General features: G+C 46.1%; 16 non-coding genes across 16 annotated transcripts; all 16 read left to right on the forward strand.

Moving 5' to 3' along the window:
• Nucleotides 1-727: 727 nt before the first annotated feature.
• Nucleotides 728-918, forward strand: LOC146012034 (U2 spliceosomal RNA). Its single transcript, XR_014445210.1, has one exon. It is a non-coding gene; the product is annotated as a U2 spliceosomal RNA (small nuclear RNA).
• A 1,374-nt stretch (nucleotides 919-2,292) lies between these two features.
• Nucleotides 2,293-2,483, forward strand: LOC146012035 (U2 spliceosomal RNA). Its single transcript, XR_014445211.1, has one exon. It is a non-coding gene; the product is annotated as a U2 spliceosomal RNA (small nuclear RNA).
• Nucleotides 2,484-3,857: 1,374 nt separating this feature from the next.
• Nucleotides 3,858-4,048, forward strand: LOC146012036 (U2 spliceosomal RNA). Its single transcript, XR_014445212.1, has one exon. It is a non-coding gene; the product is annotated as a U2 spliceosomal RNA (small nuclear RNA).
• Nucleotides 4,049-5,422: 1,374 nt separating this feature from the next.
• On the forward strand, nucleotides 5,423-5,613 carry LOC146012037 (U2 spliceosomal RNA). Its single transcript, XR_014445213.1, has one exon. It is a non-coding gene; the product is annotated as a U2 spliceosomal RNA (small nuclear RNA).
• Nucleotides 5,614-6,987: 1,374 nt separating this feature from the next.
• On the forward strand, nucleotides 6,988-7,178 carry LOC146012038 (U2 spliceosomal RNA). Its single transcript, XR_014445214.1, has one exon. It is a non-coding gene; the product is annotated as a U2 spliceosomal RNA (small nuclear RNA).
• Nucleotides 7,179-8,553: 1,375 nt separating this feature from the next.
• LOC146012039 (U2 spliceosomal RNA) lies at nucleotides 8,554-8,744 on the forward strand. Its single transcript, XR_014445215.1, has one exon. It is a non-coding gene; the product is annotated as a U2 spliceosomal RNA (small nuclear RNA).
• Nucleotides 8,745-10,118: 1,374 nt separating this feature from the next.
• Nucleotides 10,119-10,309, forward strand: LOC146012040 (U2 spliceosomal RNA). Its single transcript, XR_014445216.1, has one exon. It is a non-coding gene; the product is annotated as a U2 spliceosomal RNA (small nuclear RNA).
• A 1,374-nt stretch (nucleotides 10,310-11,683) lies between these two features.
• On the forward strand, nucleotides 11,684-11,874 carry LOC146012041 (U2 spliceosomal RNA). Its single transcript, XR_014445217.1, has one exon. It is a non-coding gene; the product is annotated as a U2 spliceosomal RNA (small nuclear RNA).
• A 1,374-nt stretch (nucleotides 11,875-13,248) lies between these two features.
• On the forward strand, nucleotides 13,249-13,439 carry LOC146012043 (U2 spliceosomal RNA). Its single transcript, XR_014445219.1, has one exon. It is a non-coding gene; the product is annotated as a U2 spliceosomal RNA (small nuclear RNA).
• A 1,374-nt stretch (nucleotides 13,440-14,813) lies between these two features.
• On the forward strand, nucleotides 14,814-15,004 carry LOC146012044 (U2 spliceosomal RNA). The gene has a single exon (XR_014445220.1). It is a non-coding gene; the product is annotated as a U2 spliceosomal RNA (small nuclear RNA).
• A 1,374-nt stretch (nucleotides 15,005-16,378) lies between these two features.
• On the forward strand, nucleotides 16,379-16,569 carry LOC146012045 (U2 spliceosomal RNA). Its single transcript, XR_014445221.1, has one exon. It is a non-coding gene; the product is annotated as a U2 spliceosomal RNA (small nuclear RNA).
• A 1,373-nt stretch (nucleotides 16,570-17,942) lies between these two features.
• Nucleotides 17,943-18,133, forward strand: LOC146012046 (U2 spliceosomal RNA). The gene has a single exon (XR_014445222.1). It is a non-coding gene; the product is annotated as a U2 spliceosomal RNA (small nuclear RNA).
• A 1,374-nt stretch (nucleotides 18,134-19,507) lies between these two features.
• Nucleotides 19,508-19,698, forward strand: LOC146012047 (U2 spliceosomal RNA). The gene has a single exon (XR_014445223.1). It is a non-coding gene; the product is annotated as a U2 spliceosomal RNA (small nuclear RNA).
• Nucleotides 19,699-21,072: 1,374 nt separating this feature from the next.
• LOC146012048 (U2 spliceosomal RNA) lies at nucleotides 21,073-21,263 on the forward strand. Its single transcript, XR_014445224.1, has one exon. It is a non-coding gene; the product is annotated as a U2 spliceosomal RNA (small nuclear RNA).
• A 1,374-nt stretch (nucleotides 21,264-22,637) lies between these two features.
• LOC146012049 (U2 spliceosomal RNA) lies at nucleotides 22,638-22,828 on the forward strand. The gene has a single exon (XR_014445225.1). It is a non-coding gene; the product is annotated as a U2 spliceosomal RNA (small nuclear RNA).
• Nucleotides 22,829-24,202: 1,374 nt separating this feature from the next.
• LOC146012050 (U2 spliceosomal RNA) lies at nucleotides 24,203-24,393 on the forward strand. The gene has a single exon (XR_014445226.1). It is a non-coding gene; the product is annotated as a U2 spliceosomal RNA (small nuclear RNA).
• Nucleotides 24,394-25,747: the final 1,354 nt, after the last annotated feature.

Raw genomic sequence — 25,747 nt, forward strand, 5'->3', positions numbered from 1 at the left:
TTCGGACCATCATTTGGGTGGTAACTGCCAATAAAAGAAAACATTGGCCCACCCAGCTCACCTACACATGACTGTCCTGTCTGCCTGTCTGTTCCAAGTGACTGTCTGGCTGTCAGGTTCCGCCGGATTCCGAGTGAGCAGCTTGTGATGTCATAGAGGGCAGATTGTGATGTCACACAAAGGGTCCTGCCACATGAATGCCTGTCCATCTGACTGTCTACTACTGCTGCTGAATGGGCTCAAAACAGGAAAGCCGTCATTGCACCTGATTGTGCAAGATTCCTCCTTCTCCTCTGCAGCAGCTAGCTGATTGATTTACTCAGCAGCAGTTCGTCAGGGACACAGGCATGCAGCAGCAAAGAGCGAGGAGACAGCTGGCTGCTGCTGCTTGCCTGTTGGTCGTCTGCCTAGTGGGTGTGTGTCTGTTGACGCGACGTCAACAGACGGGGCGGAGCACATGCAAATTTGGCCTCCTACCCAGCTGAGGCACCCTGCCCGCCCGCCGACGACCTAATCACAAAATCAGTTGGATGGCTACTCGTCCTCCGGTCCCTGTCCAGCACTTCAAGTCCTATTCACACCTGCCGTACAGCCAGGTATCTTTCAGACTGCAACGACATAGAAGTGATGTGTGTGTGTTAGATGTGTCCGTGGTGCTGATCTCTTCTGCACCAGTGTTGGTGGCCGAATTCCGGTTCGCGCGCTTTGCTGGGACCCCATTCGGGTTATCGCTTCTCGGCCTTTTGGCTAAGATCAAGTGTAGTATCTGTTCTTATCAGTTTAATATCTGATACGCCCCCTATCTGGGGGCCATATATTAAATGGATTTTTAGAACAGGGAGATGGAAGAAGAGCTTGCTCTGTCCACTCCACGCATTGACCTGGTATTGCAGTACTTCCAGGACCGGTGCACCTTCCTAATCTGTTATCCAAAAAAAGACTATTTCCATTCCTGGCACTTAATTTGGAGTATCAATTGTTTGTGCACCTTTGTACTAACTTTGTATTTAGAAATGCATGCATTTGCTGCTTCAAGGTTTAACCCTTGTGCATAAATACTTTGAAATCCTGCCTCCAGTGTATCATTTTGTGACTATTTCTTGACTCCTTGAATTGTACTTTCTGGAATCGAGGCAGTTAAATATTTTTACGTGACACTACACTTGATATCAGCATATGCGGCCTAGCCAAAAGACCGGAAGCCTGCCTAAATTAAATGACTTATCAATCGCTGCGACCTCCCAAAAAATAGGCAAACACTATGTGACTTACCTACGATCTTTCCACGGAAACATCAACTGGATCACAGCAATGGCATTTTTGGACCCCCCTCCCTCTCCATTTGAAATGGCTTGGTTTTTTTTTTGCTTTTTCTTTCTTGATCTCTTATATTTTTTTTCTTTTCTTTTTGCGCTCTCTTTTCTCTCTCTTTTGTTTTGGGAAATTTTTTTCCTCTTTCCTCTCTTTTGTTTTGGGAATTTTTTTTCCTCTTCCATTTTTTTTTGCCGAGCCCAACAATTGATGATCATTGAGAGGGGGATTTAGAAAAAGTATCACTTACCTTCTTCGGACCATCATTTGGGTGGTAACTGCCAATAAAAGAAAACATTGGCCCACCCAGCTCACCTACACATGACTGTCCTGTCTGCCTGTCTGTTCCAAGTGACTGTCTGGCTGTCAGGTTCCGCCGGATTCCGAGTGAGCAGCTTGTGATGTCATAGAGGGCAGATTGTGATGTCACACAAAGGGTCCTGCCACATGAATGCCTGTCCATCTGACTGTCTACTACTGCTGCTGAATGGGCTCAAAACAGGAAAGCCGTCATTGCACCTGATTGTGCAAGATTCCTCCTTCTCCTCTGCAGCAGCTAGCTGATTGATTTACTCAGCAGCAGTTCGTCAGGGACACAGGCATGCAGCAGCAAAGAGCGAGGAGACAGCTGGCTGCTGCTGCTTGCCTGTTGGTCGTCTGCCTAGTGGGTGTGTGTCTGTTGACGCGACGTCAACAGACGGGGCGGAGCACATGCAAATTTGGCCTCCTACCCAGCTGAGGCACCCTGCCCGCCCGCCGACGACCTAATCACAAAATCAGTTGGATGGCTACTCGTCCTCCGGTCCCTGTCCAGCACTTCAAGTCCTATTCACACCTGCCGTACAGCCAGGTATCTTTCAGACTGCAACGACATAGAAGTGATGTGTGTGTGTTAGATGTGTCCGTGGTGCTGATCTCTTCTGCACCAGTGTTGGTGGCCGAATTCCGGTTCGCGCGCTTTGCTGGGACCCCATTCGGGTTATCGCTTCTCGGCCTTTTGGCTAAGATCAAGTGTAGTATCTGTTCTTATCAGTTTAATATCTGATACGCCCCCTATCTGGGGGCCATATATTAAATGGATTTTTAGAACAGGGAGATGGAAGAAGAGCTTGCTCTGTCCACTCCACGCATTGACCTGGTATTGCAGTACTTCCAGGACCGGTGCACCTTCCTAATCTGTTATCCAAAAAAAGACTATTTCCATTCCTGGCACTTAATTTGGAGTATCAATTGTTTGTGCACCTTTGTACTAACTTTGTATTTAGAAATGCATGCATTTGCTGCTTCAAGGTTTAACCCTTGTGCATAAATACTTTGAAATCCTGCCTCCAGTGTATCATTTTGTGACTATTTCTTGACTCCTTGAATTGTACTTTCTGGAATCGAGGCAGTTAAATATTTTTACGTGACACTACACTTGATATCAGCATATGCGGCCTAGCCAAAAGACCGGAAGCCTGCCTAAATTAAATGACTTATCAATCGCTGCGACCTCCCAAAAAATAGGCAAACACTATGTGACTTACCTACGATCTTTCCACGGAAACATCAACTGGATCACAGCAATGGCATTTTTGGACCCCCCTCCCTCTCCATTTGAAATGGCTTGGTTTTTTTTTTGCTTTTTCTTTCTTGATCTCTTATATTTTTTTTCTTTTCTTTTTGCGCTCTCTTTTCTCTCTCTTTTGTTTTGGGAAATTTTTTTCCTCTTTCCTCTCTTTTGTTTTGGGAATTTTTTTTCCTCTTCCATTTTTTTTTGCCGAGCCCAACAATTGATGATCATTGAGAGGGGGATTTAGAAAAAGTATCACTTACCTTCTTCGGACCATCATTTGGGTGGTAACTGCCAATAAAAGAAAACATTGGCCCACCCAGCTCACCTACACATGACTGTCCTGTCTGCCTGTCTGTTCCAAGTGACTGTCTGGCTGTCAGGTTCCGCCGGATTCCGAGTGAGCAGCTTGTGATGTCATAGAGGGCAGATTGTGATGTCACACAAAGGGTCCTGCCACATGAATGCCTGTCCATCTGACTGTCTACTACTGCTGCTGAATGGGCTCAAAACAGGAAAGCCGTCATTGCACCTGATTGTGCAAGATTCCTCCTTCTCCTCTGCAGCAGCTAGCTGATTGATTTACTCAGCAGCAGTTCGTCAGGGACACAGGCATGCAGCAGCAAAGAGCGAGGAGACAGCTGGCTGCTGCTGCTTGCCTGTTGGTCGTCTGCCTAGTGGGTGTGTGTCTGTTGACGCGACGTCAACAGACGGGGCGGAGCACATGCAAATTTGGCCTCCTACCCAGCTGAGGCACCCTGCCCGCCCGCCGACGACCTAATCACAAAATCAGTTGGATGGCTACTCGTCCTCCGGTCCCTGTCCAGCACTTCAAGTCCTATTCACACCTGCCGTACAGCCAGGTATCTTTCAGACTGCAACGACATAGAAGTGATGTGTGTGTGTTAGATGTGTCCGTGGTGCTGATCTCTTCTGCACCAGTGTTGGTGGCCGAATTCCGGTTCGCGCGCTTTGCTGGGACCCCATTCGGGTTATCGCTTCTCGGCCTTTTGGCTAAGATCAAGTGTAGTATCTGTTCTTATCAGTTTAATATCTGATACGCCCCCTATCTGGGGGCCATATATTAAATGGATTTTTAGAACAGGGAGATGGAAGAAGAGCTTGCTCTGTCCACTCCACGCATTGACCTGGTATTGCAGTACTTCCAGGACCGGTGCACCTTCCTAATCTGTTATCCAAAAAAAGACTATTTCCATTCCTGGCACTTAATTTGGAGTATCAATTGTTTGTGCACCTTTGTACTAACTTTGTATTTAGAAATGCATGCATTTGCTGCTTCAAGGTTTAACCCTTGTGCATAAATACTTTGAAATCCTGCCTCCAGTGTATCATTTTGTGACTATTTCTTGACTCCTTGAATTGTACTTTCTGGAATCGAGGCAGTTAAATATTTTTACGTGACACTACACTTGATATCAGCATATGCGGCCTAGCCAAAAGACCGGAAGCCTGCCTAAATTAAATGACTTATCAATCGCTGCGACCTCCCAAAAAATAGGCAAACACTATGTGACTTACCTACGATCTTTCCACGGAAACATCAACTGGATCACAGCAATGGCATTTTTGGACCCCCCTCCCTCTCCATTTGAAATGGCTTGGTTTTTTTTTTGCTTTTTCTTTCTTGATCTCTTATATTTTTTTTCTTTTCTTTTTGCGCTCTCTTTTCTCTCTCTTTTGTTTTGGGAAATTTTTTTCCTCTTTCCTCTCTTTTGTTTTGGGAATTTTTTTTCCTCTTCCATTTTTTTTTGCCGAGCCCAACAATTGATGATCATTGAGAGGGGGATTTAGAAAAAGTATCACTTACCTTCTTCGGACCATCATTTGGGTGGTAACTGCCAATAAAAGAAAACATTGGCCCACCCAGCTCACCTACACATGACTGTCCTGTCTGCCTGTCTGTTCCAAGTGACTGTCTGGCTGTCAGGTTCCGCCGGATTCCGAGTGAGCAGCTTGTGATGTCATAGAGGGCAGATTGTGATGTCACACAAAGGGTCCTGCCACATGAATGCCTGTCCATCTGACTGTCTACTACTGCTGCTGAATGGGCTCAAAACAGGAAAGCCGTCATTGCACCTGATTGTGCAAGATTCCTCCTTCTCCTCTGCAGCAGCTAGCTGATTGATTTACTCAGCAGCAGTTCGTCAGGGACACAGGCATGCAGCAGCAAAGAGCGAGGAGACAGCTGGCTGCTGCTGCTTGCCTGTTGGTCGTCTGCCTAGTGGGTGTGTGTCTGTTGACGCGACGTCAACAGACGGGGCGGAGCACATGCAAATTTGGCCTCCTACCCAGCTGAGGCACCCTGCCCGCCCGCCGACGACCTAATCACAAAATCAGTTGGATGGCTACTCGTCCTCCGGTCCCTGTCCAGCACTTCAAGTCCTATTCACACCTGCCGTACAGCCAGGTATCTTTCAGACTGCAACGACATAGAAGTGATGTGTGTGTGTTAGATGTGTCCGTGGTGCTGATCTCTTCTGCACCAGTGTTGGTGGCCGAATTCTGGTTCGCGCGCTTTGCTGGGACCCCATTCGGGTTATCGCTTCTCGGCCTTTTGGCTAAGATCAAGTGTAGTATCTGTTCTTATCAGTTTAATATCTGATACGCCCCCTATCTGGGGGCCATATATTAAATGGATTTTTAGAACAGGGAGATGGAAGAAGAGCTTGCTCTGTCCACTCCACGCATTGACCTGGTATTGCAGTACTTCCAGGACCGGTGCACCTTCCTAATCTGTTATCCAAAAAAAGACTATTTCCATTCCTGGCACTTAATTTGGAGTATCAATTGTTTGTGCACCTTTGTACTAACTTTGTATTTAGAAATGCATGCATTTGCTGCTTCAAGGTTTAACCCTTGTGCATAAATACTTTGAAATCCTGCCTCCAGTGTATCATTTTGTGACTATTTCTTGACTCCTTGAATTGTACTTTCTGGAATCGAGGCAGTTAAATATTTTTACGTGACACTACACTTGATATCAGCATATGCGGCCTAGCCAAAAGACCGGAAGCCTGCCTAAATTAAATGACTTATCAATCGCTGCGACCTCCCAAAAAATAGGCAAACACTATGTGACTTACCTACGATCTTTCCACGGAAACATCAACTGGATCACAGCAATGGCATTTTTGGACCCCCCTCCCTCTCCATTTGAAATGGCTTGGTTTTTTTTTTGCTTTTTCTTTCTTGATCTCTTATATTTTTTTTCTTTTCTTTTTGCGCTCTCTTTTCTCTCTCTTTTGTTTTGGGAAATTTTTTTCCTCTTTCCTCTCTTTTGTTTTGGGAATTTTTTTTCCTCTTCCATTTTTTTTTGCCGAGCCCAACAATTGATGATCATTGAGAGGGGGATTTAGAAAAAGTATCACTTACCTTCTTTGGACCATCATTTGGGTGGTAACTGCCAATAAAAGAAAACATTGGCCCACCCAGCTCACCTACACATGACTGTCCTGTCTGCCTGTCTGTTCCAAGTGACTGTCTGGCTGTCAGGTTCCGCCGGATTCCGAGTGAGCAGCTTGTGATGTCATAGAGGGCAGATTGTGATGTCACACAAAGGGTCCTGCCACATGAATGCCTGTCCATCTGACTGTCTACTACTGCTGCTGAATGGGCTCAAAACAGGAAAGCCGTCATTGCACCTGATTGTGCAAGATTCCTCCTTCTCCTCTGCAGCAGCTAGCTGATTGATTTACTCAGCAGCAGTTCGTCAGGGACACAGGCATGCAGCAGCAAAGAGCGAGGAGACAGCTGGCTGCTGCTGCTTGCCTGTTGGTCGTCTGCCTAGTGGGTGTGTGTCTGTTGACGCGACGTCAACAGACGGGGCGGAGCACATGCAAATTTGGCCTCCTACCCAGCTGAGGCACCCTGCCCGCCCGCCGACGACCTAATCACAAAATCAGTTGGATGGCTACTCGTCCTCCGGTCCCTGTCCAGCACTTCAAGTCCTATTCACACCTGCCGTACAGCCAGGTATCTTTCAGACTGCAACGACATAGAAGTGATGTGTGTGTGTTAGATGTGTCCGTGGTGCTGATCTCTTCTGCACCAGTGTTGGTGGCCGAATTCCGGTTCGCGCGCTTTGCTGGGACCCCATTCGGGTTATCGCTTCTCGGCCTTTTGGCTAAGATCAAGTGTAGTATCTGTTCTTATCAGTTTAATATCTGATACGCCCCCTATCTGGGGGCCATATATTAAATGGATTTTTAGAACAGGGAGATGGAAGAAGAGCTTGCTCTGTCCACTCCACGCATTGACCTGGTATTGCAGTACTTCCAGGACCGGTGCACCTTCCTAATCTGTTATCCAAAAAAAGACTATTTCCATTCCTGGCACTTAATTTGGAGTATCAATTGTTTGTGCACCTTTGTACTAACTTTGTATTTAGAAATGCATGCATTTGCTGCTTCAAGGTTTAACCCTTGTGCATAAATACTTTGAAATCCTGCCTCCAGTGTATCATTTTGTGACTATTTCTTGACTCCTTGAATTGTACTTTCTGGAATCGAGGCAGTTAAATATTTTTACGTGACACTACACTTGATATCAGCATATGCGGCCTAGCCAAAAGACCGGAAGCCTGCCTAAATTAAATGACTTATCAATCGCTGCGACCTCCCAAAAAATAGGCAAACACTATGTGACTTACCTACGATCTTTCCACGGAAACATCAACTGGATCACAGCAATGGCATTTTTGGACCCCCCTCCCTCTCCATTTGAAATGGCTTGGTTTTTTTTTTTGCTTTTTCTTTCTTGATCTCTTATATTTTTTTTCTTTTCTTTTTGCGCTCTCTTTTCTCTCTCTTTTGTTTTGGGAAATTTTTTTCCTCTTTCCTCTCTTTTGTTTTGGGAATTTTTTTTCCTCTTCCATTTTTTTTTGCCGAGCCCAACAATTGATGATCATTGAGAGGGGGATTTAGAAAAAGTATCACTTACCTTCTTCGGACCATCATTTGGGTGGTAACTGCCAATAAAAGAAAACATTGGCCCACCCAGCTCACCTACACATGACTGTCCTGTCTGCCTGTCTGTTCCAAGTGACTGTCTGGCTGTCAGGTTCCGCCGGATTCCGAGTGAGCAGCTTGTGATGTCATAGAGGGCAGATTGTGATGTCACACAAAGGGTCCTGCCACATGAATGCCTGTCCATCTGACTGTCTACTACTGCTGCTGAATGGGCTCAAAACAGGAAAGCCGTCATTGCACCTGATTGTGCAAGATTCCTCCTTCTCCTCTGCAGCAGCTAGCTGATTGATTTACTCAGCAGCAGTTCGTCAGGGACACAGGCATGCAGCAGCAAAGAGCGAGGAGACAGCTGGCTGCTGCTGCTTGCCTGTTGGTCGTCTGCCTAGTGGGTGTGTGTCTGTTGACGCGACGTCAACAGACGGGGCGGAGCACATGCAAATTTGGCCTCCTACCCAGCTGAGGCACCCTGCCCGCCCGCCGACGACCTAATCACAAAATCAGTTGGATGGCTACTCGTCCTCCGGTCCCTGTCCAGCACTTCAAGTCCTATTCACACCTGCCGTACAGCCAGGTATCTTTCAGACTGCAACGACATAGAAGTGATGTGTGTGTGTTAGATGTGTCCGTGGTGCTGATCTCTTCTGCACCAGTGTTGGTGGCCGAATTCCGGTTCGCGCGCTTTGCTGGGACCCCATTCGGGTTATCGCTTCTCGGCCTTTTGGCTAAGATCAAGTGTAGTATCTGTTCTTATCAGTTTAATATCTGATACGCCCCCTATCTGGGGGCCATATATTAAATGGATTTTTAGAACAGGGAGATGGAAGAAGAGCTTGCTCTGTCCACTCCACGCATTGACCTGGTATTGCAGTACTTCCAGGACCGGTGCACCTTCCTAATCTGTTATCCAAAAAAAGACTATTTCCATTCCTGGCACTTAATTTGGAGTATCAATTGTTTGTGCACCTTTGTACTAACTTTGTATTTAGAAATGCATGCATTTGCTGCTTCAAGGTTTAACCCTTGTGCATAAATACTTTGAAATCCTGCCTCCAGTGTATCATTTTGTGACTATTTCTTGACTCCTTGAATTGTACTTTCTGGAATCGAGGCAGTTAAATATTTTTACGTGACACTACACTTGATATCAGCATATGCGGCCTAGCCAAAAGACCGGAAGCCTGCCTAAATTAAATGACTTATCAATCGCTGCGACCTCCCAAAAAATAGGCAAACACTATGTGACTTACCTACGATCTTTCCACGGAAACATCAACTGGATCACAGCAATGGCATTTTTGGACCCCCCTCCCTCTCCATTTGAAATGGCTTGGTTTTTTTTTTGCTTTTTCTTTCTTGATCTCTTATATTTTTTTTCTTTTCTTTTTGCGCTCTCTTTTCTCTCTCTTTTGTTTTGGGAAATTTTTTTCCTCTTTCCTCTCTTTTGTTTTGGGAATTTTTTTTCCTCTTCCATTTTTTTTTGCCGAGCCCAACAATTGATGATCATTGAGAGGGGGATTTAGAAAAAGTATCACTTACCTTCTTCGGACCATCATTTGGGTGGTAACTGCCAATAAAAGAAAACATTGGCCCACCCAGCTCACCTACACATGACTGTCCTGTCTGCCTGTCTGTTCCAAGTGACTGTCTGGCTGTCAGGTTCCGCCGGATTCCGAGTGAGCAGCTTGTGATGTCATAGAGGGCAGATTGTGATGTCACACAAAGGGTCCTGCCACATGAATGCCTGTCCATCTGACTGTCTACTACTGCTGCTGAATGGGCTCAAAACAGGAAAGCCGTCATTGCACCTGATTGTGCAAGATTCCTCCTTCTCCTCTGCAGCAGCTAGCTGATTGATTTACTCAGCAGCAGTTCGTCAGGGACACAGGCATGCAGCAGCAAAGAGCGAGGAGACAGCTGGCTGCTGCTGCTTGCCTGTTGGTCGTCTGCCTAGTGGGTGTGTGTCTGTTGACGCGACGTCAACAGACGGGGCGGAGCACATGCAAATTTGGCCTCCTACCCAGCTGAGGCACCCTGCCCGCCCGCCGACGACCTAATCACAAAATCAGTTGGATGGCTACTCGTCCTCCGGTCCCTGTCCAGCACTTCAAGTCCTATTCACACCTGCCGTACAGCCAGGTATCTTTCAGACTGCAACGACATAGAAGTGATGTGTGTGTGTTAGATGTGTCCGTGGTGCTGATCTCTTCTGCACCAGTGTTGGTGGCCGAATTCCGGTTCGCGCGCTTTGCTGGGACCCCATTCGGGTTATCGCTTCTCGGCCTTTTGGCTAAGATCAAGTGTAGTATCTGTTCTTATCAGTTTAATATCTGATACGCCCCCTATCTGGGGGCCATATATTAAATGGATTTTTAGAACAGGGAGATGGAAGAAGAGCTTGCTCTGTCCACTCCACGCATTGACCTGGTATTGCAGTACTTCCAGGACCGGTGCACCTTCCTAATCTGTTATCCAAAAAAAGACTATTTCCATTCCTGGCACTTAATTTGGAGTATCAATTGTTTGTGCACCTTTGTACTAACTTTGTATTTAGAAATGCATGCATTTGCTGCTTCAAGGTTTAACCCTTGTGCATAAATACTTTGAAATCCTGCCTCCAGTGTATCATTTTGTGACTATTTCTTGACTCCTTGAATTGTACTTTCTGGAATCGAGGCAGTTAAATATTTTTACGTGACACTACACTTGATATCAGCATATGCGGCCTAGCCAAAAGACCGGAAGCCTGCCTAAATTAAATGACTTATCAATCGCTGCGACCTCCCAAAAAATAGGCAAACACTATGTGACTTACCTACGATCTTTCCACGGAAACATCAACTGGATCACAGCAATGGCATTTTTGGACCCCCCTCCCTCTCCATTTGAAATGGCTTGGTTTTTTTTTTGCTTTTTCTTTCTTGATCTCTTATATTTTTTTTCTTTTCTTTTTGCGCTCTCTTTTCTCTCTCTTTTGTTTTGGGAAATTTTTTTCCTCTTTCCTCTCTTTTGTTTTGGGAATTTTTTTTCCTCTTCCATTTTTTTTTGCCGAGCCCAACAATTGATGATCATTGAGAGGGGGATTTAGAAAAAGTATCACTTACCTTCTTTGGACCATCATTTGGGTGGTAACTGCCAATAAAAGAAAACATTGGCCCACCCAGCTCACCTACACATGACTGTCCTGTCTGCCTGTCTGTTCCAAGTGACTGTCTGGCTGTCAGGTTCCGCCGGATTCCGAGTGAGCAGCTTGTGATGTCATAGAGGGCAGATTGTGATGTCACACAAAGGGTCCTGCCACATGAATGCCTGTCCATCTGACTGTCTACTACTGCTGCTGAATGGGCTCAAAACAGGAAAGCCGTCATTGCACCTGATTGTGCAAGATTCCTCCTTCTCCTCTGCAGCAGCTAGCTGATTGATTTACTCAGCAGCAGTTCGTCAGGGACACAGGCATGCAGCAGCAAAGAGCGAGGAGACAGCTGGCTGCTGCTGCTTGCCTGTTGGTCGTCTGCCTAGTGGGTGTGTGTCTGTTGACGCGACGTCAACAGACGGGGCGGAGCACATGCAAATTTGGCCTCCTACCCAGCTGAGGCACCCTGCCCGCCCGCCGACGACCTAATCACAAAATCAGTTGGATGGCTACTCGTCCTCCGGTCCCTGTCCAGCACTTCAAGTCCTATTCACACCTGCCGTACAGCCAGGTATCTTTCAGACTGCAACGACATAGAAGTGATGTGTGTGTGTTAGATGTGTCCGTGGTGCTGATCTCTTCTGCACCAGTGTTGGTGGCCGAATTCCGGTTCGCGCGCTTTGCTGGGACCCCATTCGGGTTATCGCTTCTCGGCCTTTTGGCTAAGATCAAGTGTAGTATCTGTTCTTATCAGTTTAATATCTGATACGCCCCCTATCTGGGGGCCATATATTAAATGGATTTTTAGAACAGGGAGATGGAAGAAGAGCTTGCTCTGTCCACTCCACGCATTGACCTGGTATTGCAGTACTTCCAGGACCGGTGCACCTTCCTAATCTGTTATCCAAAAAAAGACTATTTCCATTCCTGGCACTTAATTTGGAGTATCAATTGTTTGTGCACCTTTGTACTAACTTTGTATTTAGAAATGCATGCATTTGCTGCTTCAAGGTTTAACCCTTGTGCATAAATACTTTGAAATCCTGCCTCCAGTGTATCATTTTGTGACTATTTCTTGACTCCTTGAATTGTACTTTCTGGAATCGAGGCAGTTAAATATTTTTACGTGACACTACACTTGATATCAGCATATGCGGCCTAGCCAAAAGACCGGAAGCCTGCCTAAATTAAATGACTTATCAATCGCTGCGACCTCCCAAAAAATAGGCAAACACTATGTGACTTACCTACGATCTTTCCACGGAAACATCAACTGGATCACAGCAATGGCATTTTTGGACCCCCCTCCCTCTCCATTTGAAATGGCTTGGTTTTTTTTTTTGCTTTTTCTTTCTTGATCTCTTATATTTTTTTTCTTTTCTTTTTGCGCTCTCTTTTCTCTCTCTTTTGTTTTGGGAAATTTTTTTCCTCTTTCCTCTCTTTTGTTTTGGGAATTTTTTTTCCTCTTCCATTTTTTTTTGCCGAGCCCAACAATTGATGATCATTGAAGGGGGATTTAGAAAAAGTATCACTTACCTTCTTCGGACCATCATTTGGGTGGTAACTGCCAATAAAAGAAAACATTGGCCCACCCAGCTCACCTACACATGACTGTCCTGTCTGCCTGTCTGTTCCAAGTGACTGTCTGGCTGTCAGGTTCCGCCGGATTCCGAGTGAGCAGCTTGTGATGTCATAGAGGGCAGATTGTGATGTCACACAAAGGGTCCTGCCACATGAATGCCTGTCCATCTGACTGTCTACTACTGCTGCTGAATGGGCTCAAAACAGGAAAGCCGTCATTGCACCTGATTGTGCAAGATTCCTCCTTCTCCTCTGCAGCAGCTAGCTGATTGATTTACTCAGCAGCAGTTCGTCAGGGACACAGGCATGCAGCAGCAAAGAGCGAGGAGACAGCTGGCTGCTGCTGCTTGCCTGTTGGTCGTCTGCCTAGTGGGTGTGTGTCTGTTGACGCGACGTCAACAGACGGGGCGGAGCACATGCAAATTTGGCCTCCTACCCAGCTGAGGCACCCTGCCCGCCCGCCGACGACCTAATCACAAAATCAGTTGGATGGCTACTCGTCCTCCGGTCCCTGTCCAGCACTTCAAGTCCTATTCACACCTGCCGTACAGCCAGGTATCTTTCAGACTGCAACGACATAGAAGTGATGTGTGTGTGTTAGATGTGTCCGTGGTGCTGATCTCTTCTGCACCAGTGTTGGTGGCCGAATTCCGGTTCGCGCGCTTTGCTGGGACCCCATTCGGGTTATCGCTTCTCGGCCTTTTGGCTAAGATCAAGTGTAGTATCTGTTCTTATCAGTTTAATATCTGATACGCCCCCTATCTGGGGGCCATATATTAAATGGATTTTTAGAACAGGGAGATGGAAGAAGAGCTTGCTCTGTCCACTCCACGCATTGACCTGGTATTGCAGTACTTCCAGGACCGGTGCACCTTCCTAATCTGTTATCCAAAAAAAGACTATTTCCATTCCTGGCACTTAATTTGGAGTATCAATTGTTTGTGCACCTTTGTACTAACTTTGTATTTAGAAATGCATGCATTTGCTGCTTCAAGGTTTAACCCTTGTGCATAAATACTTTGAAATCCTGCCTCCAGTGTATCATTTTGTGACTATTTCTTGACTCCTTGAATTGTACTTTCTGGAATCGAGGCAGTTAAATATTTTTACGTGACACTACACTTGATATCAGCATATGCGGCCTAGCCAAAAGACCGGAAGCCTGCCTAAATTAAATGACTTATCAATCGCTGCGACCTCCCAAAAAATAGGCAAACACTATGTGACTTACCTACGATCTTTCCACGGAAACATCAACTGGATCACAGCAATGGCATTTTTGGACCCCCCTCCCTCTCCATTTGAAATGGCTTGGTTTTTTTTTTGCTTTTTCTTTCTTGATCTCTTATATTTTTTTTCTTTTCTTTTTGCGCTCTCTTTTCTCTCTCTTTTGTTTTGGGAAATTTTTTTCCTCTTTCCTCTCTTTTGTTTTGGGAATTTTTTTTCCTCTTCCATTTTTTTTTGCCGAGCCCAACAATTGATGATCATTGAGAGGGGGATTTAGAAAAAGTATCACTTACCTTCTTCGGACCATCATTTGGGTGGTAACTGCCAATAAAAGAAAACATTGGCCCACCCAGCTCACCTACACATGACTGTCCTGTCTGCCTGTCTGTTCCAAGTGACTGTCTGGCTGTCAGGTTCCGCCGGATTCCGAGTGAGCAGCTTGTGATGTCATAGAGGGCAGATTGTGATGTCACACAAAGGGTCCTGCCACATGAATGCCTGTCCATCTGACTGTCTACTACTGCTGCTGAATGGGCTCAAAACAGGAAAGCCGTCATTGCACCTGATTGTGCAAGATTCCTCCTTCTCCTCTGCAGCAGCTAGCTGATTGATTTACTCAGCAGCAGTTCGTCAGGGACACAGGCATGCAGCAGCAAAGAGCGAGGAGACAGCTGGCTGCTGCTGCTTGCCTGTTGGTCGTCTGCCTAGTGGGTGTGTGTCTGTTGACGCGACGTCAACAGACGGGGCGGAGCACATGCAAATTTGGCCTCCTACCCAGCTGAGGCACCCTGCCCGCCCGCCGACGACCTAATCACAAAATCAGTTGGATGGCTACTCGTCCTCCGGTCCCTGTCCAGCACTTCAAGTCCTATTCACACCTGCCGTACAGCCAGGTATCTTTCAGACTGCAACGACATAGAAGTGATGTGTGTGTGTTAGATGTGTCCGTGGTGCTGATCTCTTCTGCACCAGTGTTGGTGGCCGAATTCCGGTTCGCGCGCTTTGCTGGGACCCCATTCGGGTTATCGCTTCTCGGCCTTTTGGCTAAGATCAAGTGTAGTATCTGTTCTTATCAGTTTAATATCTGATACGCCCCCTATCTGGGGGCCATATATTAAATGGATTTTTAGAACAGGGAGATGGAAGAAGAGCTTGCTCTGTCCACTCCACGCATTGACCTGGTATTGCAGTACTTCCAGGACCGGTGCACCTTCCTAATCTGTTATCCAAAAAAAGACTATTTCCATTCCTGGCACTTAATTTGGAGTATCAATTGTTTGTGCACCTTTGTACTAACTTTGTATTTAGAAATGCATGCATTTGCTGCTTCAAGGTTTAACCCTTGTGCATAAATACTTTGAAATCCTGCCTCCAGTGTATCATTTTGTGACTATTTCTTGACTCCTTGAATTGTACTTTCTGGAATCGAGGCAGTTAGATATTTTTACGTGACACTACACTTGATATCAGCATATGCGGCCTAGCCAAAAGACCGGAAGCCTGCCTAAATTAAATGACTTATCAATCGCTGCGACCTCCCAAAAAATAGGCAAACACTATGTGACTTACCTACGATCTTTCCACGGAAACATCAACTGGATCACAGCAATGGCATTTTTGGACCCCCCTCCCTCTCCATTTGAAATGGCTTGGTTTTTTTTTTGCTTTTTCTTTCTTGATCTCTTATATTTTTTTTCTTTTCTTTTTGCGCTCTCTTTTCTCTCTCTTTTGTTTTGGGAATTTTTTTTCCTCTTTCCTCTCTTTTGTTTTGGGAATTTTTTTTCCTCTTCCATTTTTTTTTGCCGAGCCCAACAATTGATGATCATTGAGAGGGGGATTTAGAAAAAGTATCACTTACCTTCTTCGGACCATCATTTGGGTGGTAACTGCCAATAAAAGAAAACATTGGCCCACCCAGCTCACCTACACATGACTGTCCTGTCTGCCTGTCTGTTCCAAGTGACTGTCTGGCTGTCAGGTTCCGCCGGATTCCGAGTGAGCAGCTTGTGATGTCATAGAGGGCAGATTGTGATGTCACACAAAGGGTCCTGCCACATGAATGCCTGTCCATCTGACTGTCTACTACTGCTGCTGAATGGGCTCAAAACAGGAAAGCCGTCATTGCACCTGATTGTGCAAGATTCCTCCTTCTCCTCTGCAGCAGCTAGCTGATTGATTTACTCAGCAGCAGTTCGTCAGGGACACAGGCATGCAGCAGCAAAGAGCGAGGAGACAGCTGGCTGCTGCTGCTTGCCTGTTGGTCGTCTGCCTAGTGGGTGTGTGTCTGTTGACGCGACGTCAACAGACGGGGCGGAGCACATGCAAATTTGGCCTCCTACCCAGCTGAGGCACCCTGCCCGCCCGCCGACGACCTAATCACAAAATCAGTTGGATGGCTACTCGTCCTCCGGTCCCTGTCCAGCACTTCAAGTCCTATTCACACCTGCCGTACAGCCAGGTATCTTTCAGACTGCAACGACATAGAAGTGATGTGTGTGTGTTAGATGTGTCCGTGGTGCTGATCTCTTCTGCACCAGTGTTGGTGGCCGAATTCCGGTTCGCGCGCTTTGCTGGGACCCCATTCGGGTTATCGCTTCTCGGCCTTTTGGCTAAGATCAAGTGTAGTATCTGTTCTTATCAGTTTAATATCTGATACGCCCCCTATCTGGGGGCCATATATTAAATGGATTTTTAGAACAGGGAGATGGAAGAAGAGCTTGCTCTGTCCACTCCACGCATTGACCTGGTATTGCAGTACTTCCAGGACCGGTGCACCTTCCTAATCTGTTATCCAAAAAAAGACTATTTCCATTCCTGGCACTTAATTTGGAGTATCAATTGTTTGTGCACCTTTGTACTAACTTTGTATTTAGAAATGCATGCATTTGCTGCTTCAAGGTTTAACCCTTGTGCATAAATACTTTGAAATCCTGCCTCCAGTGTATCATTTTGTGACTATTTCTTGACTCCTTGAATTGTACTTTCTGGAATCGAGGCAGTTAAATATTTTTACGTGACACTACACTTGATATCAGCATATGCGGCCTAGCCAAAAGACCGGAAGCCTGCCTAAATTAAATGACTTATCAATCGCTGCGACCTCCCAAAAAATAGGCAAACACTATGTGACTTACCTACGATCTTTCCACGGAAACATCAACTGGATCACAGCAATGGCATTTTTGGACCCCCCTCCCTCTCCATTTGAAATGGCTTGGTTTTTTTTTTGCTTTTTCTTTCTTGATCTCTTATATTTTTTTTCTTTTCTTTTTGCGCTCTCTTTTCTCTCTCTTTTGTTTTGGGAAATTTTTTTCCTCTTTCCTCTCTTTTGTTTTGGGAATTTTTTTTCCTCTTCCATTTTTTTTTGCCGAGCCCAACAATTGATGATCATTGAAGGGGGATTTAGAAAAAGTATCACTTACCTTCTTCGGACCATCATTTGGGTGGTAACTGCCAATAAAAGAAAACATTGGCCCACCCAGCTCACCTACACATGACTGTCCTGTCTGCCTGTCTGTTCCAAGTGACTGTCTGGCTGTCAGGTTCCGCCGGATTCCGAGTGAGCAGCTTGTGATGTCATAGAGGGCAGATTGTGATGTCACACAAAGGGTCCTGCCACATGAATGCCTGTCCATCTGACTGTCTACTACTGCTGCTGAATGGGCTCAAAACAGGAAAGCCGTCATTGCACCTGATTGTGCAAGATTCCTCCTTCTCCTCTGCAGCAGCTAGCTGATTGATTTACTCAGCAGCAGTTCGTCAGGGACACAGGCATGCAGCAGCAAAGAGCGAGGAGACAGCTGGCTGCTGCTGCTTGCCTGTTGGTCGTCTGCCTAGTGGGTGTGTGTCTGTTGACGCGACGTCAACAGACGGGGCGGAGCACATGCAAATTTGGCCTCCTACCCAGCTGAGGCACCCTGCCCGCCCGCCGACGACCTAATCACAAAATCAGTTGGATGGCTACTCGTCCTCCGGTCCCTGTCCAGCACTTCAAGTCCTATTCACACCTGCCGTACAGCCAGGTATCTTTCAGACTGCAACGACATAGAAGTGATGTGTGTGTGTTAGATGTGTCCGTGGTGCTGATCTCTTCTGCACCAGTGTTGGTGGCCGAATTCCGGTTCGCGCGCTTTGCTGGGACCCCATTCGGGTTATCGCTTCTCGGCCTTTTGGCTAAGATCAAGTGTAGTATCTGTTCTTATCAGTTTAATATCTGATACGCCCCCTATCTGGGGGCCATATATTAAATGGATTTTTAGAACAGGGAGATGGAAGAAGAGCTTGCTCTGTCCACTCCACGCATTGACCTGGTATTGCAGTACTTCCAGGACCGGTGCACCTTCCTAATCTGTTATCCAAAAAAAGACTATTTCCATTCCTGGCACTTAATTTGGAGTATCAATTGTTTGTGCACCTTTGTACTAACTTTGTATTTAGAAATGCATGCATTTGCTGCTTCAAGGTTTAACCCTTGTGCATAAATACTTTGAAATCCTGCCTCCAGTGTATCATTTTGTGACTATTTCTTGACTCCTTGAATTGTACTTTCTGGAATCGAGGCAGTTAAATATTTTTACGTGACACTACACTTGATATCAGCATATGCGGCCTAGCCAAAAGACCGGAAGCCTGCCTAAATTAAATGACTTATCAATCGCTGCGACCTCCCAAAAAATAGGCAAACACTATGTGACTTACCTACGATCTTTCCACGGAAACATCAACTGGATCACAGCAATGGCATTTTTGGACCCCCCTCCCTCTCCATTTGAAATGGCTTGGTTTTTTTTTTGCTTTTTCTTTCTTGATCTCTTATATTTTTTTTCTTTTCTTTTTGCGCTCTCTTTTCTCTCTCTTTTGTTTTGGGAAATTTTTTTCCTCTTTCCTCTCTTTTGTTTTGGGAATTTTTTTTCCTCTTCCATTTTTTTTTGCCGAGCCCAACAATTGATGATCATTGAGAGGGGGATTTAGAAAAAGTATCACTTACCTTCTTCGGACCATCATTTGGGTGGTAACTGCCAATAAAAGAAAACATTGGCCCACCCAGCTCACCTACACATGACTGTCCTGTCTGCCTGTCTGTTCCAAGTGACTGTCTGGCTGTCAGGTTCCGCCGGATTCCGAGTGAGCAGCTTGTGATGTCATAGAGGGCAGATTGTGATGTCACACAAAGGGTCCTGCCACATGAATGCCTGTCCATCTGACTGTCTACTACTGCTGCTGAATGGGCTCAAAACAGGAAAGCCGTCATTGCACCTGATTGTGCAAGATTCCTCCTTCTCCTCTGCAGCAGCTAGCTGATTGATTTACTCAGCAGCAGTTCGTCAGGGACACAGGCATGCAGCAGCAAAGAGCGAGGAGACAGCTGGCTGCTGCTGCTTGCCTGTTGGTCGTCTGCCTAGTGGGTGTGTGTCTGTTGACGCGACGTCAACAGACGGGGCGGAGCACATGCAAATTTGGCCTCCTACCCAGCTGAGGCACCCTGCCCGCCCGCCGACGACCTAATCACAAAATCAGTTGGATGGCTACTCGTCCTCCGGTCCCTGTCCAGCACTTCAAGTCCTATTCACACCTGCCGTACAGCCAGGTATCTTTCAGACTGCAACGACATAGAAGTGATGTGTGTGTGTTAGATGTGTCCGTGGTGCTGATCTCTTCTGCACCAGTGTTGGTGGCCGAATTCCGGTTCGCGCGCTTTGCTGGGACCCCATTCGGGTTATCGCTTCTCGGCCTTTTGGCTAAGATCAAGTGTAGTATCTGTTCTTATCAGTTTAATATCTGATACGCCCCCTATCTGGGGGCCATATATTAAATGGATTTTTAGAACAGGGAGATGGAAGAAGAGCTTGCTCTGTCCACTCCACGCATTGACCTGGTATTGCAGTACTTCCAGGACCGGTGCACCTTCCTAATCTGTTATCCAAAAAAAGACTATTTCCATTCCTGGCACTTAATTTGGAGTATCAATTGTTTGTGCACCTTTGTACTAACTTTGTATTTAGAAATGCATGCATTTGCTGCTTCAAGGTTTAACCCTTGTGCATAAATACTTTGAAATCCTGCCTCCAGTGTATCATTTTGTGACTATTTCTTGACTCCTTGAATTGTACTTTCTGGAATCGAGGCAGTTAGATATTTTTACGTGACACTACACTTGATATCAGCATATGCGGCCTAGCCAAAAGACCGGAAGCCTGCCTAAATTAAATGACTTATCAATCGCTGCGACCTCCCAAAAAATAGGCAAACACTATGTGACTTACCTACGATCTTTCCACGGAAACATCAACTGGATCACAGCAATGGCATTTTTGGACCCCCCTCCCTCTCCATTTGAAATGGCTTGGTTTTTTTTTTGCTTTTTCTTTCTTGATCTCTTATATTTTTTTTCTTTTCTTTTTGCGCTCTCTTTTCTCTCTCTTTTGTTTTGGGAATTTTTTTTCCTCTTTCCTCTCTTTTGTTTTGGGAATTTTTTTTCCTCTTCCATTTTTTTTTGCCGAGCCCAACAATTGATGATCATTGAGAGGGGGATTTAGAAAAAGTATCACTTACCTTCTTCGGACCATCATTTGGGTGGTAACTGCCAATAAAAGAAAACATTGGCCCACCCAGCTCACCTACACATGACTGTCCTGTCTGCCTGTCTGTTCCAAGTGACTGTCTGGCTGTCAGGTTCCGCCGGATTCCGAGTGAGCAGCTTGTGATGTCATAGAGGGCAGATTGTGATGTCACACAAAGGGTCCTGCCACATGAATGCCTGTCCATCTGACTGTCTACTACTGCTGCTGAATGGGCTCAAAACAGGAAAGCCGTCATTGCACCTGATTGTGCAAGATTCCTCCTTCTCCTCTGCAGCAGCTAGCTGATTGATTTACTCAGCAGCAGTTCGTCAGGGACACAGGCATGCAGCAGCAAAGAGCGAGGAGACAGCTGGCTGCTGCTGCTTGCCTGTTGGTCGTCTGCCTAGTGGGTGTGTGTCTGTTGACGCGACGTCAACAGACGGGGCGGAGCACATGCAAATTTGGCCTCCTACCCAGCTGAGGCACCCTGCCCGCCCGCCGACGACCTAATCACAAAATCAGTTGGATGGCTACTCGTCCTCCGGTCCCTGTCCAGCACTTCAAGTCCTATTCACACCTGCCGTACAGCCAGGTATCTTTCAGACTGCAACGACATAGAAGTGATGTGTGTGTGTTAGATGTGTCCGTGGTGCTGATCTCTTCTGCACCAGTGTTGGTGGCCGAATTCCGGTTCGCGCGCTTTGCTGGGACCCCATTCGGGTTATCGCTTCTCGGCCTTTTGGCTAAGATCAAGTGTAGTATCTGTTCTTATCAGTTTAATATCTGATACGCCCCCTATCTGGGGGCCATATATTAAATGGATTTTTAGAACAGGGAGATGGAAGAAGAGCTTGCTCTGTCCACTCCACGCATTGACCTGGTATTGCAGTACTTCCAGGACCGGTGCACCTTCCTAATCTGTTATCCAAAAAAAGACTATTTCCATTCCTGGCACTTAATTTGGAGTATCAATTGTTTGTGCACCTTTGTACTAACTTTGTATTTAGAAATGCATGCATTTGCTGCTTCAAGGTTTAACCCTTGTGCATAAATACTTTGAAATCCTGCCTCCAGTGTATCATTTTGTGACTATTTCTTGACTCCTTGAATTGTACTTTCTGGAATCGAGGCAGTTAAATATTTTTACGTGACACTACACTTGATATCAGCATATGCGGCCTAGCCAAAAGACCGGAAGCCTGCCTAAATTAAATGACTTATCAATCGCTGCGACCTCCCAAAAAATAGGCAAACACTATGTGACTTACCTACGATCTTTCCACGGAAACATCAACTGGATCACAGCAATGGCATTTTTGGACCCCCCTCCCTCTCCATTTGAAATGGCTTGGTTTTTTTTTTGCTTTTTCTTTCTTGATCTCTTATATTTTTTTTCTTTTCTTTTTGCGCTCTCTTTTCTCTCTCTTTTGTTTTGGGAAATTTTTTTCCTCTTTCCTCTCTTTTGTTTTGGGAATTTTTTTTCCTCTTCCATTTTTTTTTGCCGAGCCCAACAATTGATGATCATTGAGAGGGGGATTTAGAAAAAGTATCACTTACCTTCTTCGGACCATCATTTGGGTGGTAACTGCCAATAAAAGAAAACATTGGCCCACCCAGCTCACCTACACATGACTGTCCTGTCTGCCTGTCTGTTCCAAGTGACTGTCTGGCTGTCAGGTTCCGCCGGATTCCGAGTGAGCAGCTTGTGATGTCATAGAGGGCAGATTGTGATGTCACACAAAGGGTCCTGCCACATGAATGCCTGTCCATCTGACTGTCTACTACTGCTGCTGAATGGGCTCAAAACAGGAAAGCCGTCATTGCACCTGATTGTGCAAGATTCCTCCTTCTCCTCTGCAGCAGCTAGCTGATTGATTTACTCAGCAGCAGTTCGTCAGGGACACAGGCATGCAGCAGCAAAGAGCGAGGAGACAGCTGGCTGCTGCTGCTTGCCTGTTGGTCGTCTGCCTAGTGGGTGTGTGTCTGTTGACGCGACGTCAACAGACGGGGCGGAGCACATGCAAATTTGGCCTCCTACCCAGCTGAGGCACCCTGCCCGCCCGCCGACGACCTAATCACAAAATCAGTTGGATGGCTACTCGTCCTCCGGTCCCTGTCCAGCACTTCAAGTCCTATTCACACCTGCCGTACAGCCAGGTATCTTTCAGACTGCAACGACATAGAAGTGATGTGTGTGTGTTAGATGTGTCCGTGGTGCTGATCTCTTCTGCACCAGTGTTGGTGGCCGAATTCCGGTTCGCGCGCTTTGCAGGGACCCCATTCGGGTTATCGCTTCTCGGCCTTTTGGCTAAGATCAAGTGTAGTATCTGTTCTTATCAGTTTAATATCTGATACGCCCCCTATCTGGGGGCCATATATTAAATGGATTTTTAGAACAGGGAGATGGAAGAAGAGCTTGCTCTGTCCACTCCACGCATTGACCTGGTATTGCAGTACTTCCAGGACCGGTGCACCTTCCTAATCTGTTATCCAAAAAAAGACTATTTCCATTCCTGGCACTTAATTTGGAGTATCAATTGTTTGTGCACCTTTGTACTAACTTTGTATTTAGAAATGCATGCATTTGCTGCTTCAAGGTTTAACCCTTGTGCATAAATACTTTGAAATCCTGCCTCCAGTGTATCATTTTGTGACTATTTCTTGACTCCTTGAATTGTACTTTCTGGAATCGAGGCAGTTAAATATTTTTACGTGACACTACACTTGATATCAGCATATGCGGCCTAGCCAAAAGACCGGAAGCCTGCCTAAATTAAATGACTTATCAATCGCTGCGACCTCCCAAAAAATAGGCAAACACTATGTGACTTACCTACGATCTTTCCACGGAAACATCAACTGGATCACAGCAATGGCATTTTTGGACCCCCCTCCCTCTCCATTTGAAATGGCTTGGTTTTTTTTTTGCTTTTTCTTTCTTGATCTCTTATATTTTTTTTCTTTTCTTTTTGCGCTCTCTTTTCTCTCTCTTTTGTTTTGGGAATTTTTTTTCCTCTTTCCTCTCTTTTGTTTTGGGAATTTTTTTTCCTCTTCCATTTTTTTTTGCCGAGCCCAACAATTGATGATCATTGAGAGGGGGATTTAGAAAAAGTATCACTTACCTTCTTCGGACCATCATTTGGGTGGTAACTGCCAATAAAAGAAAACATTGGCCCACCCAGCTCACCTACACATGACTGTCCTGTCTGCCTGTCTGTTCCAAGTGACTGTCTGGCTGTCAGGTTCCGCCGGATTCCGAGTGAGCAGCTTGTGATGTCATAGAGGGCAGATTGTGATGTCACACAAAGGGTCCTGCCACATGAATGCCTGTCCATCTGACTGTCTACTACTGCTGCTGAATGGGCTCAAAACAGGAAAGCCGTCATTGCACCTGATTGTGCAAGATTCCTCCTTCTCCTCTGCAGCAGCTAGCTGATTGATTTACTCAGCAGCAGTTCGTCAGGGACACAGGCATGCAGCAGCAAAGAGCGAGGAGACAGCTGGCTGCTGCTGCTTGCCTGTTGGTCGTCTGCCTAGTGGGTGTGTGTCTGTTGACGCGACGTCAACAGACGGGGCAGAGGACATGCAAATTTGGCCTCCTACCCAGCTGAGGCACCCTGCCCGCCCGCCGACGACCTAATCACAAAATCAGTTGGATGGCTACTCGTCCTCCGGTCCCTGTCCAGCACTTCAAGTCCTATTCACACCTGCCGTACAGCCAGGTATCTTTCAGACTGCAACGACATAGAAGTGATGTGTGTGTGTTAGATGTGTCCGTGGTGCTGATCTCTTCTGCACCAGTGTTGGTGGCCGAATTCCGGTTCGCGCGCTTTGCTGGGACCCCATTCGGGTTATCGCTTCTCGGCCTTTTGGCTAAGATCAAGTGTAGTATCTGTTCTTATCAGTTTAATATCTGATACGCCCCCTATCTGGGGGCCATATATTAAATGGATTTTTAGAACAGGGAGATGGAAGAAGAGCTTGCTCTGTCCACTCCACGCATTGACCTGGTATTGCAGTACTTCCAGGACCGGTGCACCTTCCTAATCTGTTATCCAAAAAAAGACTATTTCCATTCCTGGCACTTAATTTGGAGTATCAATTGTTTGTGCACCTTTGTACTAACTTTGTATTTAGAAATGCATGCATTTGCTGCTTCAAGGTTTAACCCTTGTGCATAAATACTTTGAAATCCTGCCTCCAGTGTATCATTTTGTGACTATTTCTTGACTCCTTGAATTGTACTTTCTGGAATCGAGGCAGTTAAATATTTTTACGTGACACTACACTTGATATCAGCATATGCGGCCTAGCCAAAAGACCGGAAGCCTGCCTAAATTAAATGACTTATCAATCGCTGCGACCTCCCAAAAAATAGGCAAACACTATGTGACTTACCTACGATCTTTCCACGGAAACATCAACTGGATCACAGCAATGGCATTTTTGGACCCCCCTCCCTCTCCATTTGAAATGGCTTGGTTTTTTTTTTGCTTTTTCTTTCTTGATCTCTTATATTTTTTTTCTTTTCTTTTTGCGCTCTCTTTTCTCTCTCTTTTGTTTTGGGAAATTTTTTTCCTCTTTCCTCTCTTTTGTTTTGGGAATTTTTTTTCCTCTTCCATTTTTTTTTGCCGAGCCCAACAATTGATGATCATTGAGAGGGGGATTTAGAAAAAGTATCACTTACCTTCTTTGGACCATCATTTGGGTGGTAACTGCCAATAAAAGAAAACATTGGCCCACCCAGCTCACCTACACATGACTGTCCTGTCTGCCTGTCTGTTCCAAGTGACTGTCTGGCTGTCAGGTTCCGCCGGATTCCGAGTGAGCAGCTTGTGATGTCATAGAGGGCAGATTGTGATGTCACACAAAGGGTCCTGCCACATGAATGCCTGTCCATCTGACTGTCTACTACTGCTGCTGAATGGGCTCAAAACAGGAAAGCCGTCATTGCACCTGATTGTGCAAGATTCCTCCTTCTCCTCTGCAGCAGCTAGCTGATTGATTTACTCAGCAGCAGTTCGTCAGGGACACAGGCATGCAGCAGCAAAGAGCGAGGAGACAGCTGGCTGCTGCTGCTTGCCTGTTGGTCGTCTGCCTAGTGGGTGTGTGTCTGTTGACGCGACGTCAACAGACGGGGCGGAGCACATGCAAATTTGGCCTCCTACCCAGCTGAGGCACCCTGCCCGCCCGCCGACGACCTAATCACAAAATCAGTTGGATGGCTACTCGTCCTCCGGTCCCTGTCCAGCACTTCAAGTCCTATTCACACCTGCCGTACAGCCAGGTATCTTTCAGACTGCAACGACATAGAAGTGATGTGTGTGTGTTAGATGTGTCCGTGGTGCTGATCTCTTCTGCACCAGTGTTGGTGGCCGAATTCCGGTTCGCGCGCTTT

Source organism: Crinia signifera, chromosome 6, assembly GCF_055691185.1.
Source record: "Crinia signifera chromosome 6, ASM5569118v1, whole genome shotgun sequence".
Lineage (NCBI taxonomy): Eukaryota > Metazoa > Chordata > Amphibia > Anura > Myobatrachidae > Crinia > Crinia signifera.